We start from the raw sequence: 13,444 nt of genomic DNA on the forward strand, positions 1-13,444 counted from the left end.
ACAAACAGTTGAGGAAACCAGCAGATTTTCACAGGGAGATTGACGATGGAGCTGAGAGCATTGATAAGCAAACTTTGAAATAGGCGCAAAGGGGCTCGCAGGGTCAGTGGTCACAAGGAAACAGTGGCTCAATGAGAGGAAAAGGAGGAGATGCCCAATAAAGTTGTTTACAGGATGGAATTTGTTTTTTAGACAGAAGCCTGATGGTAAAACTGTTTTTGAACAGAAAAGAAAATTGCAATGACTAAACTAAATGATCACAGAAATACTGCAAACAAAAATTAATAAATAAATAAAAGTAGGATACTACATAATTGCATTAACATTTTCAAATATTCAAATACATTATATGGGTTAGAATCTACCAACATAAAGTGAAATAAATTATATTTTTTGTGTGTGCATGGTTTGAAAGCTTGACATATGCCACTTTCTGGCATTTAGCTTGAAATATGAGGTGCATTGTGTGCTAATAGGCAACTGATGATGTTGGAATTTAACAACTGAAATTAAATTTATTTCAGTTCTATGATGAAGGGGTTTATAAAAAAAAACATCTACAGTGAATGTAGTGAATGAGGGAAAGTAATGTTCATAATTTCCATAAAAGTGTGAGCTCTGTACATGGCGGTTCGTTCTGCTCACTGTTAAGAGCCAAACAATAAACCTCACTGCCAAGTTAGCTGCTGCTGTTGCCAGTCGGTGCACAGATGTTTTGGCAAGGCCAAATAAGAGGGCCAGAATATTAAGTTCACCCTTGTTAAAGTTTTTCTCTTTTCACAAACTTCTATTTATACTGTATATCTATTCAAACTCCTGCTAATTTGATTGTTGACACGTTTTACACGCTTTCAGACACAGTTTATTAGTGTGTTTTCATACTGTAGCACTTTGTTCAACAATTGGGTTGTAAATAAAGTTGCAGTTTCAGTTGAAAAATGATGGTCATGAACTATTTACCCTTGTCCACTGATTTCGCACACATTTTACCAATGTCGTCTATGGCGGGTTTTCCCATCTCTGAGTCGCTATACCACCACTGGTTTCCTGATAGTTTAAAAGTCTATCCAGTTGCATATCGTATCCCAAATCCCTAATGTGTGGAAACCAAAGACCTGCAAAGACCGGCAACATCAGCACTGAAGCCACTGACAAGCCTGCTCCCAGTCAAAGGTTATATGCAGCAGAAGCCTTTAATCAAGAAATGTTCTCAATTTCCTCCCTCCGTGTTCCTCTTCTTGACCTCTGCTCCTCACGGTAAGGCTAGCCGTGTACTGTAACACCCAAGACAATACAGCCCTTTAATCTTCTGCCCCTCATTACAATTACTAATAAGTCTGACGAAATGTGTGTGAGCAATGTGTGCGAGAGTGTGCAAGGCGTGTGTATCATGCATTTTGACCGCAAAGGGAGGGAATACTTGAATAACAGCCCAATAAATATCAAGGCTGAGTTTATTGGTTTTGAAGCATATTTGCCATTTGTTGAGAAACACTAAACCGACGAAGGTTCCTGGCAAAGTGGCAGGGTGGTGCTCTTTTCTGGGTCACAAAGAACGCCGAGGAAATCAAATCTGACATTAACAGGCTGCTATAGGAAGTGTTTTTTGGATTAAATTAGCATGGCATGTGAAGGCGGTTGGTTGCAGGGAGAGAGGGCACAAGGTGGGAGTCTAGACGGAGCATTAGGTGATGATACCAAGGGCACTGAAGGGTATAGGGGCAGCTGCAGTGTCTAAATAAGAGGGTTAACTATTACCCAGGAAGCAGCTGAGGGTGAGTCACGGTCACAAATGACAGAGCTGAAGAGTGAATCATAGAGCGAGTTGTGACCTGTAAATTGGGATCAGTTGTTTAAATTGAAAAGAAATAGAAAAAAGAAAATACACTGATCTTGGGCTCGATATTGTGCCCATGTCAACAAACTGGTTCTTTATGGAATGGAGTTTTACATCAGTAATTGCACTTGCTGAGCTTTAAAACATAAAAAAACTCACCATTAACATTAGGGATGCAACAATTTATCGAAATAATTGTGACAAGCCAGTCGTAATCATTATAAATCTACAGACTCTAAAACACAAAGACCATAAACAATTTCCGATTTACATCAATAATCACCATATTTAATCTAGAAGCCATCAGTCACCATTTTTAACCTTTACTTGGTTGAAAAGGAATTTAGAAATAAAATCGAAAATAATAATAAAAACATAAAAACAAAACTCTCGCTGACTCAACTTCTAATATAGTCGGAAGGTGCAGCCTGAAATAACATTGAACAATTGTTGCCAATACTTTGCAAGCCTTCATTCCTAAGTTTCCTTTCAAATGTATCAGCTCTGTTATTTTGGAAGTGTGTGCCCACTTAAACGTGTGAAGAGTTAAGAACACATTAAGAACACCAAGCAGGAGATGTTGTCCATTTCAGAGTCAGATGACAAAGGAAACATCTGTTTTTATTGGTAGGAGTTTAAGTAAGGATATTAAAATGTTCTTTCAGCTGACAGAAAGTGTTGTAGACTGACTTGCACCATTAGCAACGAATGATTTCCTCCTATAGTTTTGAATACAATTTTCATTTTGTTCAAGTATTTTATCTAAATCTGAAAAAGCAACGTACTTACAGGAATTTATGATACGGTCATTACTGTCAATACACATTATGTATCTATTTTACAAGTACAATGCACCAATAAATCCTTGCAAAAGCTAAAGACTTGTAGACATCATCCGATCAGAATTCTGGCCACCTTACCTGCAAAGATAAATCTCTCGCTACGGTTTAACGTTTTTGTCCTTGAATGAGGGTCACTAAACCTGGAATGCACAGGAAGGAAGTCCCAGCACCCCTTCCTTCATCCACTTCCATCCTCTTTTGTGTCACACTCCTACATTTTTCTGATAAAAAGCAGAGGAGATGATGGAGCGAACAATAAGCACGGCTCTATAGGTTTGAGGTATATATCGCAGGGTAAAACACCAGTCCGCCCCCCACCTCAGCTCACCTCACCGCCGCTCTCCTGGGCTGTCTCTCATCACACCGTTGACCCCCCAGGAAGCTTTAGATGTCCGTCTGGCTTCATAATTCTCTTATCGAGCTAATCTGGGAGATAAGCGAGAGGGCGGGGGGAGCTGAAAGTGTAAACCTAGCATTGCAACCTATGGAATCCAGTTGCATTGAGGGGGTGATTCCTTTACCTGTCTTCCATGGGAGACTTGTTAACATTGAGTGCTCATAAGCATACCTTATACACTGCACAGAGCCTTGTATACCGGAGCCTTTGTTTGCATGTGTGCACGATATGGTTGCCCCCCACATGGTTTTGGGTCTGGAGTATGATTGATCTGGGCAGAGCGAGTGGTCACATCCTGAACTGGAGTTGATTTCCTCCTCGGGCCCTAAGTAGAGCCCTGGTGTTTATCATAGGCTCAGTGTCATGTTTGTATGTTTTCATAGATCAGCGTTATGGAAGGCGGTAGTGAAGGGTCTGGGGAGGAGGTTCAGGGGGTAGAGGGAATCAATGAAAGAAAGAAGGGTTTTAAATCAGAGCGCCCCGTTTCTTGTTTCAAGCATACATCACAAGCAGAAACAGCGGATGTAGCGATTGGAGGAAAGTGTTGATTTATCTGGAGGCGTCTCAATTTGACTACAACATTATTGCATTATTATTTGAGAGAAGGAGACCAATGCATATTTGAGATATTTGAAACAAGCAGGTACTATATAGTCACAAATGTGAGTATAGTCTATAGAGCTTTGGGAGATGATGTCACACAATCCCAGCATGCACCATCAAACCACACTGGCAGTGAAAGTAGCGGAGAATCCACAGAGAAACTAACCACGTCGATCATAGCACAAACTATCAAACTATTGAGGAAAGAAAGCCAAAAAGTATTTTACTGAATTTACAAAACTCTGGACTGATGGGAAAGTACATTTCTGCAATTAAAAAGGCTAGCAAATCTATTTCTCCACTATTGAAGCTGAATCTGTAGGTTTTTGAAAAAAAACAAAACAATTTTTTTGAGGTGGGGCGCAATAACCATTGTCTGAAAATGATCAAAAATGTAAAACACGATTGTGCATTGCTGATTATTCTATTCATTTGAGCTGAGTGAGAAGAGCAAGATATGATCCCAAAGGCTTTCGCAAAACACATTTGGCAAAATTTACAGTTTTGAAATGTTTATTGTATACAAAAAAGAAGAAATAATATCAATATTAATCAATAATTTTGGATATCAATATGAGGAAATTAACAGTTTAACAAATAGCACAGCATGTTCTTGTGTCCTGATCATAGCCTTTTATGTATCAATAAGTATATGTACAATGCTTTATAATAATAAAATCTAAAGTATATTGTTGTAAATGTATTTAAAAAGGATCACTTTTGTCATGTGTGGTCCAGAACTCTACCCTTTGTTGTGCCCATAGCCTATTATATATTAACTTTAATTCCATGATTAAAAGAAGACAGGATACAAAAAAAAAACCACCAGCAACAACCCTCTCCTTGAACCGACACCTTAACGTGGTGGAGGGGTTTGAGCGCCCGAATGATCCCGGGAGCTATGTTGTCGGGGGCTTCATGCCCCTGGTAGGGTCTCCCAAGGCAAACAGGTCCTAGGTGACGGGTCAGACAAAGATCGGTTCAGAAGCCTCTTATGACGACGACACGAACAAGGCCGTTTACGTCGCCCGGATCGGCGTCACCGGGGCCCCATCCTGGAGCCAGGCCTGGGATGGGTGCTCCATGGCGAGCGCCTGGTGGCCGGGTCTTACCCCACGGGGCCCGGCCGGGCACAGCCCGAAAGAGCGACATGGGGCCGCCCTCCCGTGGGCCCACCACCCGCAGGAGGATCCATAAGGGGCCGGTGCAGAGAGATCTGGGCGGCAGTCGACGGCAGGGGCCTCTGCGACCAGATCTCCAGACACAGAGACTAACTCTGGGGACATGGAATGTCACCTCGCTGAGGGGGAAAGAGCCTGAGCTTGTGCGGGAGGTTGAGCGATACCGACTAGATATAGTCGGCCTCACCTCCACGCACAGTTTGGGCTCTGGAACCCATCTCCTCGAGAGGGGCTGGACGCTCCACTTCTCTGGTGTTGCCCGCGGGGAGAGGCGGCGGGCTGGTGTGGGCTTGCTGATAGCCCCTCAGCTCAGCCGCCACGTGTTGGAGTTTACCCCGGTGAACGAGAGGGTCGCGTCCCTCCGCCTTCGGGTGGGGGACAGGTCTCTCACTGTTGTGGCGGCCTACGGGCCGAACAGCAGTGCAGAGTACCCGGCCTTCTTGGAGTCCTTGGGAGGGGTACTGGACAGTGCACCGACCGGGGACTCCGTTGTTCTACTGGGGGACTTCAACGCCCACGTGGGCAATGACAGTGACACCTGGAGAGGGGTGATCGGGAAGAACGGCTTCCCCGATCTGAACCCGAGCGGTGTTCAGTTATTGGACTTCTGTGCTAGCCACGGATTGTCCATAACGAACACCATGTTCAAGCACAAGGGTGTCCATCAGTGCACATGGCACCAGGACACCCTAGGCCGGAGGTCAATGATCGACTTTGTTGTCGTGTCATCAGACCTCCGGCCGCGTGTCTTGGACACTCGGGTGAAGAGAGGGGCAGAGTTGTCAACCGATCACCACCTGGTGGTGAGTTGGATCCGCTGGCGGAGGAGGAAGCCGGACAGACTTGGCAGACCCAAGCGCATTGTGAGGGTCTGTTGGGAACGTCTAGTGGAGCCCTCTGTCAGTAGGGTATTCAACTCGCACCTCCGGGAGAGCTTCTCCCATGTCCCGGGGGAGGTTGGGGACATTGAGTCCGAGTGGACCATGTTCTCCGCCTCCATTGTTGATGCGGCTGCTCGGAGTTGTGGTCGCAAGGTCTCCGGTGCCTGTCGTGGCGGCAACCCCCGAACCCGGTGGTGGACACCGGAAGTAAGGGATGAAGAAGGAGGCCTATCAGGCCACTCTGGCTTGTAGGTCTCTGGAGGTCATCGACGGGTATTGGCAGGCCAAGCGAGCCGCGGCTCGTGCTGTCGCAGAGGCAAAAACCCGGGCCTGGGAGGAGTTCGGGGAGGCCATGGAGGAGGACTATCGGTCGGCACCAAAGAAATTCTGGCAAACCGTCCGGCGCCTCAGGAGGGGGAAGCAGTGTCTCACCAACACCGTTTACGGTGCGGGTGGAGGCCTGCTGACCTCGACTGGGGATGTCGTCGGACGGTGGAAGGAATACTTTGAGGATCTCCTTAATCCCTCAGTCACGTCTTCCGAAGAGGAAGTAGAGACCGGGGACTCGGAGGCTGGCTCATCCATCACCCAAGCTGAAGTCACTGAGGTTGTTCGCAAACTCCTCGGTGGCAGGGCTCCGGGGGTGGATGAGATCCGCCCTGAGTACCTAAAGTATCTGGATGTTGTAGGACTGCCTTGGCTGACACGTCTCTGCAACATCGCGTGGCGTTCAGGGACCGTGCCTCTGGACTGGCAGACCGGGGTGGTGGTCCCTCTGTTCAAGAAGGGGGACCGGAGGGTGTGTTCCAACTACAGAGGGATCACACTCCTCAGCCTCCCGGGTAAGGTCTATTCCAAGGTACTGGAGAGGAGAATCCGACCGATAGTCGAACCTCGGATTCAGGAGGAGCAGAGTGGTTTTCGTCCCGGTCGTGGAACACTGGACCAGCTCTATACCCTCCATCGGGTGCTCGAGGGTTCATGGGAGTTTGCCCAACCAGTCCACATGTGCTTTGTGGATCTGGAGAAGGCTTTCGACCGTGTCCCTCGGGGTGTCCTTTGGGGGGTGCTCCGGGAGTACGGGGTCCGGGGCCCTTTGCTCAGGGCTGTCCGGTCCCTGTATGACCGGAGCAGGAGCTGTGTCCGCATTGCCGGCAGTAAGTCAGACCTGTTCCCAGTGCATGTTGGACTCCGCCAGGGCTGCCCTGTGTCACCGGTTCTGTTCATAATTTTTATGGACAGAATTTCTAGGCGCAGTCAGGGGTCGGAGGGTGTCCGGTTTGGGGACCACAGGATCTCATCTCTGCTGTTTGCAGACGATGTTGTCCTGATGGCTCCATCAAACCCGGACCTGCAACATGCACTGGGACGGTTTGCAGCCGAGTGTGAAGCGGCTGGGATGAGAATCAGCACCTCCAAATCCGAGGCCATGGTTCTCGACCGGAAAAAGGTGGCTTGCCCTCTCCAGGTGGGTGGGGTGTCCTTGCCCCAAGTGGAGGAGTTCAAGTATCTCGGGGTCTTGTTCACGAGTGAGGGAAGGATGGAGCGTGAGATCGACAGGCGGATCGGTGCAGCGGCTGCAGTGATGCAGTCGCTGCATCGGACCGTTGTGGTAAAGAGGGAGCTGAGCCGAAAGGCAAAGCTCTCTATTTACCGGTCGGTCTACGTTCCTACCCTCATTTATGGTCATGAGCTTTGGGTAGTGACCGAAAGGACAAGATCGCGGATACAAGCGGTCGAAATGAGTTTCCTCCGCCGTGTGGCTGGGCGCTCCCTTAGAGATAAGGTGAGGAGCTCGGCCACGCGGGGGGAGCTCGGAGTAGAGCCGCTGGTCCTCCACGTCGAGAGGAGCCAGCTGAGGTGGCTCGGGCATCTGTTTCAGATGCCTCCTGGGCGCCTCCCTCGGGAGGTGTTTCAGGCATGTCCCACCGGGAAGAGGCCCCGGGGAAGACCCAGGACACGCTGGAGAGACTATGTCTCTCGGCTGGCCTGGGAACGCCTCGGGATCCCCCCGGAGGAGTTAGAGGAAGTGTCTGGGGAAAAGGAAGTCTGGGAGTCCCTGCTCAGACTGCTGCCCCCGCGACCCGGCCCCAGATAAAGCGGCAGAAGATGGATGGATGGATGGACCAGCAACAACAAAAATCTGGTTAATCCTGATAAAATGATCCAGATTAGAAATAAACCGAGAATGTTGGCATCCATCATAAAACATCATAAAATTACCCAAAAGGTTAGACACTATAATTCAAATAAATTAAATGTTGTATTCTTGTTTTTATTACATTTTGGAATGAATTCACCATGACAATTGTGTTGACTATAATTATTACCTCTGAGTTCAGCTTCTTAATCCCCAGATGACAGTTGTCCTATAAATGCCACAGGGAAATCCCTGTCTCAAATAAAGCATTGAAAGATGTACCATTTAGGAAGTCTTACAATACTATGAATGTCACACAGTCATGGTTCACCTGTTTTGCAATTACTGATGTCTCAGGGCTGTGCTTTGGCCCTTTACATTTTACGCTCCTAATTTCCCAGAGTAGTTCCCGTGAATCACTGACAGCAGCTTGGCAAACAACACACAGGATGATGTGGCTTCAGTAATAGTTGTAATTTTCTGTAACTAATAATCAGAGGTGTAATTTTCTTTCTAAGGCTTTACAAGGCCGTTAATAAAGTTTTTATTCCCACCATTAGGTCAAATGACTCATCCACTGTTTGCTTTTATTTCCGTTATAAGCCTACGACATGTTTAAAAATGGCAGTGATTTGTTTCAAATTACCCTTTTTGTCTTGAGAGCACCTTGTACTTTGATTGTATGAACTTTTGTGGCATGTGGGCAACACTAAAATGATATCGGGAAGTGTTTCTGAATCTGTCTGTCTGCCATCTTCTTCCTTTGACAAAGCTTTAGATTATAGAGCCCAGGAGTGTCTCAGGAGTCGCACGGCATGACACAGCCTTGCCCTCTAATTATATGATGACATTGTTTGACGGGGCATTTTCATTCCTTCCTCGCAAACATTATTCTGTGTCGGCCATGTTGTCGCCGTCTAGCAGCTGTCATTCACCCTCATTTATCTCCTCACCTCGTTGCATGACAGAATTGTAGAGAGTGGTACAATAGCCAAGTGTCACATCACTTGTCTCATTATCAAAGTTTAAAGAAGAAATAAAATATATGTTTATGGAAAAGTACAGCCATTTAAAGATATTATCAGAAGTACTCAAACCGTATTGATTTAAGTAAAGAGAGGCCGTCGGTAGAATGTATACAGTATGAAGTACATATTGCTGATATCACTACACCTCCTGAAGTACATGGACGAAATGGGAGAACATGTAAACACACCTGGCCCGGGAATCAAACTTGGGACTAAGCCACCTAAGGTAAGGTACTGTATATCTGGTTACTTTCCACCTGTGCCCGTCGCAGCTCCTTAAATGTTGAACAATCCCCTTAGGTCAAACTCTCATGCTTTGAAATCCTAAAACAATTAATAATGGCTGCAGACTGATGCTTTGCATAAACAGACGACTATTAGAAACCTCAGGGGACCATTTTTGTGGTAAATGAATAAGGTCAGTGCCAAAGGGAAGGGCTTTAATGATCCAAAACATGGCTGTTGAACACCTGTTAACAGCAAATACAGCCGGGAGTCTGTTAGAGTCAGTTTTGTTTTATGGTTATAGAGAACTGCTCATGGAGTTGCTGCAATAATTCAAAACCATGTTACAAATTACAGTAATAAAAATTGTATCAATGCAAATATGGCAGTACAATGTCTCCCTGCTTTCTACAGCTTTCTACATATTTTTTCATTAGACATCTATTTTTAGTCACAGGTAGCTGGGGATATATATAAGCCACAATAAACTCAAAGCGGAGTACAGCCAAGACAGTGAAATGTCACAAAGTCAGCAATGTATTACTATAAACATTATAAACTCAAATCCAGCTTGAGAGATGACTTCAGCATATACTTTTTCTGATTCAAAAGACACAATATTTAGTTTTGATTTGTTAATTGCTACGGCAACCCTTGTCTATTACCCAAAATGTTTATGTGGATGCTTTTCCCTGATACTCACTTAATCAGGAATAACGTGATTCATGTCAGCCATATGTTTCTCATGAAGTTGAATGTTGAGGAATGCGAACTTTGGTGAGAATCTCCATGATTTGTGAGGTGTGTGTGGTGGATGGACAACAGGGGGAGAGCTGCCTCAGGGATTTCTGCACTGCACTGCACACTTGTGATGGGTCCAACCTGCTCTGCACCTAGCAAGCCCCCTCCCTCTTTTCACAGTTTTACACCCACTTTCAGAGCCATGTGTTTTAAATGTGTGCATGTGTCTATTTCCGTGTTTTTCCCCCTCAAGCATGCGTGAATGCTGCATTTGCTCTTGGCAGCCACAATGTACTATATGGCTGAGTTCTACACATTTCCCAGGGTTTTGGGCCAAGCCTAGTCCCCATGCACAGTGCGACCCCTGACACATGGGTCCCAGCCCATTTTGAGCTCATATGGGATGAGGCAATGCTAGAGCAGGGGAGGCACTCTCACTGTCTGCTGGTCTCTCTCCCCCACTCTGTCCTCTCTATCTACTGGATGAGGTGAAGGAGGGTCCTGCTGACAGGACTTAGTTGGATTGAGAGCATGTTCTGCACCTCACTGTGTCCCAGATGGTCAAGACTTTGGACCGCACAGATAGAAAAAAATTAAAGAGAGTGATGGTTATGCTGAAAGCTTGTTGCATGCCTTCTGCCAAAACAGAACCTTTGTCTACAAAGCTGAAAATACATATTTAATGTTTTCGTTATAATACTAATGCCACTTACCTTATTCTATTTTTTTTTATTTGGCTTAGAAGATGTGGATATGATTTTCAAACTAGACCTATTAAAAAGAGTGGAGACAGCATGTCTTTAACTAAGAAGAATGAAAAAAAGAATACAATTACTGCAAGAGGGATACACATTTTGACAATTAGTGGTGTAATACTTTGGCCTTGTATTCCATGATAAAAAACATAAGATATTGTGTTGAAAAGGAAAATGATCTATGGCTAACTCATACTGTGTGATTGAGGGTTCAGTCTTGGTAATTCCACACCATTCAATTCATGAGATACATTTTATGTGAATCTAAATAGGCCCAAAATAATGAATATAAGAATTGTTTGTTTCTGCAACAAGCCTGAAACATTTCCAGGATGCCCCGCTCACTACACATGGTTGCTGTCTGAGGTTGTTGTTTTTTGTTTTTTCCCCGAATGCCACAATTAGTGTAAGTGAAGCCTGCATCACATCACATACAGAGCCTGTGATTGCTGCAGAGTTACAGTTTCATTTAGGAGTGGTTGTACAAAGAGGTTTTATTTCTCTGAGGTCTTGTTAAAATCTTGTGACCATATACATTATTCTCATACTATGTGAGACAAAAAAAAACACTGCTGTTTTTGTGCAGTGTGCTGTATTCTGAAATGTACAAAAGCATTTATGCACAAACTTTTTGCAAATGTGTCTTTCCATTCCACAGTGAACAGAGCTATGTAAAGGTGTTAGCTGCACAAAACCATTATTTTCCAAATGTAAAAAGATTTAAACTATTTCTACCAGTAGTTTTGAACAAGCAGTCTCCTTCACCTTGACATCCTTGGACAGAGAAACTTGATGTGGTTAAATTGTGCCTGACAGCCCATAAGAAGTAATGGCCCCAGCTCAGGACCTCTGTGCTGCTGCCCCTCCACATTACCCCAGGCCCCACCTCTAACAATATTACATGCTCCTCGGTGCCCCTGGAGGATTAGGGATCTGCTCTTAATCATGTTCCTCTTTATAAGCTCCTCGTCTTATTAAAGCACCTCACGTCTGTATTTAGGGGCTATAAATCATATTTTGTAATATAGCCGGGGCGAGTGCGCTGGGGACTGCTGGTCCAAGTGCAGGGTGTAGATATAAAAGTGTCCGGTTTTGACCCCGAGGGACGCAGGGGCAGATTAGGAGAGAGACAGGGGTAAGGGTATGTGTCATCAGTGGCGGAGACAAGCCAATGGTGTGATCAAAGGCTAGCTGCCATGGGGAATTGACTGTTTTACTGGATAATCATCTAAAGGGGACACATGTTGAATGTCTGTGCATGGGATTATTTAGCCAAAAGCAGGGCAGTTTTTTCATTTATGTAATACATATGCAGCAAAAAAAGCACATTGCTACATTTATCTGATGAAGGGTCCGGTATTTATTTTCATTTAATCCCATTTATTGTCATCTATTTACATTCAGAGTAATGGTAATAATCAAATGAAATGAATTACTAACATAAAAGTATGTTTGTTAGCGCCTTCCATTTTGGTTAGATAAACCCTGTCCTTACTGTGAGTAGGCTTGCAACTCCATAAACCATTAATGCAGTATGACTGTATTTTTCCCAGCAGTAATTGTCACACAGACCAATGCACAAGTTCTGCCTTAATATTTTTAGAGGAGGAACATTTGACAGCCCCACAGTTTTTCACATTGATAAAATAAAATGACTTCCCCCTGATGGCTTTGACAGCATAACAAACTGTGAACCATATGAGACTTCTGATTCCAGTTATGAAGCTATTATTAACATATTAACTCTAATGAATGGAAACATGTGGCACAGGCTAACAACAAGTGCACAGCTCACATGTGTGCACTTGTTGTGAACCTGCAAAGCCTTATGGGAGCGAGAGAGAGAGGCAGGATTTTGGCAAAGACACAACGAGGTAGAAGGTATAGAGTTTGAAGGATTGAGACTGTAAATGTGGGATAGTTGACGTATGGTTAGCCTTCTTTTCATTATTATTACTCAGAGGGACAGTTGCCTTCCTGCTGTGGAGATCCAGGCTCTTCTCTGTTTGCTTAGTCGAGTGCTTCCATATGGACCAGCACATCAGTGGCACATCTGGCACAACGCACACAAACAGGCCGATATATGGACTTGTGTATTCACAGTCACTTACTACTGTACATTGCTCCAAAAGTCAGCTGTCTGATCTGGAGCAGCTCTGTGCGACTTAAAGTCATTTTAGTAATTATTTGGTGTGGAAACAGTTAGGTAAAAGGTAGATCAATACTGAAGAATCTAACTTTGAATATATGATTGATACTAATATCAGTAGCAACCTACAGTGAATATACTATAAAACATGCCAATTGCGCATCAGGCCACACCAGAAATGACTACGCTTCAATTAAATATATGTAAAAGAGAGGTGACGGCAACATTTTGTGTTTTAACATTGTAAATATGCTAATTAATGTAATCAAGCAAGCCAGACAAATTCTTGCACTGTTTTGGACGGAAGCCAAAGGTAAAACACCAAAAATTTTGAGAATAAATACATTCTATTTTGTTTTTAAAACATACACATAGAGGCATTTTGTGCATTTGTGGAGGGAATGATTTAGTTTTTCTCTCAAGTGGATTTAACAAGCTCAGCTTGCACTGCTGTTGTGATGCTTCGGCCAATCAGCTTCAAATATTGTCACGATGTTCCACCTTTTACTAACGGCTTTCACATATCAGTCTGGCATGAGCCAGTTTGTATTCAACGTCATCCAGAAGGGGAAAAAAAGTATTTTTTATCAATTTACTAACTAACAAGCATACAAGGCAACATCATTTCTCACCAACAAATCACATTTTCAATTTTCACACAGGAA

Source organism: Eucyclogobius newberryi, unplaced genomic scaffold (assembly GCF_026437365.1).
Source record: "Eucyclogobius newberryi isolate DKJ021-1_F unplaced genomic scaffold, fEucNew1.0.hap1 SCAF_3, whole genome shotgun sequence".
Lineage (NCBI taxonomy): Eukaryota > Metazoa > Chordata > Actinopteri > Gobiiformes > Gobiidae > Eucyclogobius > Eucyclogobius newberryi.